At 38.5% G+C, this 2,819-nt stretch overlaps 1 protein-coding gene across 5 annotated transcripts in view; it reads right to left on the reverse strand.

Moving 5' to 3' along the window:
* The window catches only part of LOC106872169 (uncharacterized), a 127,580-nt gene that overhangs the window by 96,722 nt on the left and 28,039 nt on the right, over window positions 1-2,819 (reverse strand). The window lies entirely within an intron of this gene.

Genomic DNA, 2,819 nt, shown 5'->3' on the forward strand with positions numbered 1-2,819 from the left:
ATATATATATATATATACGAAGATATACATACAAATATAGATACTTATATTCGTATGTGCATACATAAACATGTATGCTCATGTATGCATACGCGTACGTGCACCCCGAGAAAACCCCAACAGGAGGATTATACATTTATTCAATCGGGAGATGCACCAGGCGGATTTTTCACTTCGACTCCATAAAATTGATGTGTCCATCAGTGTTTATCGTTGTGTACGTCCTGACTATACAAGACAGAAAGGACGAATTCTATGACCAAATCTCAAGGACCCCATTTCAGGGACAACTCTTGCTGTTTGGCATCTTCAACGCCTGAGTAGGTTCTGATCATAAATCTTATCCAAGGGACAGCATGGGATTGGTAGTATAATTGACATATTTGAGTTCTGCATACTCTGTGGACTGTGTATGATCAATACTTCCAAAATAAACCCAGCACAAACTGCCTTGGTGACATCCCTGCTCAAAACACCAGTACTAACTAGACCGATACTTATAAGATGCTACCATTTAAGGAATGTACTCATTTCTCGATCCTTTCAGAGGTCACACTGCGACACATATCACTCTTTCATTTGCTGCAAAATCAGACGGCAGCAAAATGACGCATTGATGTCACTGCGACACGACACCCAAACTAAGCAGAAGAGTTCATCAGGATGCGCTCACTGAAGACCCTAGATGGAAACGTACAGAGATGTGATTCTCTCAACGACACCATCAACAGTACCACATAGAAGGCTTTTCATAAGGATTGGTTCAGGGAAGCTCCTTGTTGTCATCGGGAGAAAATCGCGCTGCGCTACTCGAATATTGCAACCATTAATGATAGCAAGAGGGAAGGCCCAGAAACCAGCCAAAATGCTTTCAAAATGACTGCTGGCTTCAGCTTTTCACAGTTATTCAGTAGTAATATCGAGCAAAACAAGCAACGTTAAAAGTCGTCATAGACGAGACCATCAAAAACAAAAGACGGCAGATGGAAAAATGTGTAGAGCATTACTCTAAACCCTACTTACTCAGAAAGTATCACCACGGATAGTGTACTCGATACCGTATAATGTCTGTCAGTGATGGAGGAACTGCTAACCTTTGAAAAACTGAGTAAAACCATTGATTGTTGTCCCATTGGCAAGGCACCGGATTGAATGGCGTTCCACTAAAGGCCATCAGATTTGTGAAGAACATCCTGTTGCACCAAATGTACAAACTGCTGTGGTAGTGCTGTTAAGAAGGAGCAGTATCACATGACATACAAACTGCAATATTGTTGCCCTGTACATGAACAACGGGAATAGACGGATTGTAAGAACTATAGAAGAATCTCTTAGCTGAGCATCATTAAGGAAGACTTCGTTCGTGTGGTCCTAAACAGATAGCAGATAATCACTGAAAGGGTATACTCAAGTCTCAATGAGTTTTCATGTCAGGACGCGCCACCACTGGCATGATCTTCTACCTTCGATAACTACAAGAAAATGTAGAGTGCAAAAACAACTTCTCTACATCGCTTTCGTTGGTCTCACGAAAGCCCTCCAGCTTGTGAGCAGAGGCGGCCTATTTAAAATTCTTTTTCACTATTGATGGTGTATTCTTACTGTTGATGGAGACAGAATCCCATCTCATCTCTACGTTTCCATCGGTGGGAATGGGAGTGATAGATCTGCAGTGATGGTATCCTGATGAATTCGTCTACATACATACATACATACATACATACATACATACATACATACATACACACATACATACATATACCAATATATAGAAAATGCGGAAAATGCACAAATAATTTTCACATCAACTGCAACATAGATCGCCTCTACCTAAAACGAAAACATGGCGGCAGCGGCTTAACATCGATCCAAACTACCTATGAATGTCATATATCCATTCAGCAACGTCTTTTAACCACTAAGTGTCGAAGTACACCCCTTGGTCAAGTTACCATACACGAGGCAGATAACATCATGAAACTTGGAAGGCAGCTCCCTGAGCAGAATTCCTTGTCTGATAACCTTAATACGTGCCCAAAAGATGTCGCACAACGCTACCGCAACGTAGCACCAGATGAAAACATGAGTGTATATCAGCAAAGGACCACACACGGATATGATAGCACAAGCTCCTGGATAACAGTAACATTGATAATCAAAGGAGTCTATTATGGGTCAACTGAATTATTAACTTCCACTTTGAAGGATATGCGTTTGCAATCCAGGAACCGGAAATAGCAGCCAAATGCCCGATGCACAAAGGGGACAGTGACGCAGGAACAATAAAATGTGATAACCAATGCAGACTTTGTGGAGTTAACACCGAAGATATCACTCACATTATAAGCAGTTGTCCAAAAATGTCATCACGATATTTAACGACATGAGCAATTTGAGTTTCAAATTAAAGAATCAAAATGAAATAGGTGCATAGAATACATATATGTACTTATTAACGAACATAATTACAGTTAAGAAGAAATTTATGGAATGTGTGGGTTTTTTTTACTCGGTAGAGCTTTAGCAGTTTAGCTATTGAGAGAAGAGAAAGAATAAGTTCTTTGGGAATTCTACCTAGTGAAAATGTCTTATCGAGGTCAATAATTTCAGTTTTAACTGCAAACAAAAGCCATTTTCAATACGAGTGTGTGCGTGTGTAAATGTACATATATATATATATATGTATGTATGTATATACGTGTATATATATATATATATATATATATATATATATGTATATATATATATATACATATATATATATATATATACATACATATATATATATACATATATATATATATATACATACATATATA

This window comes from Octopus bimaculoides, chromosome 5, assembly GCF_001194135.2.
Source record: "Octopus bimaculoides isolate UCB-OBI-ISO-001 chromosome 5, ASM119413v2, whole genome shotgun sequence".
Lineage (NCBI taxonomy): Eukaryota > Metazoa > Mollusca > Cephalopoda > Octopoda > Octopodidae > Octopus > Octopus bimaculoides.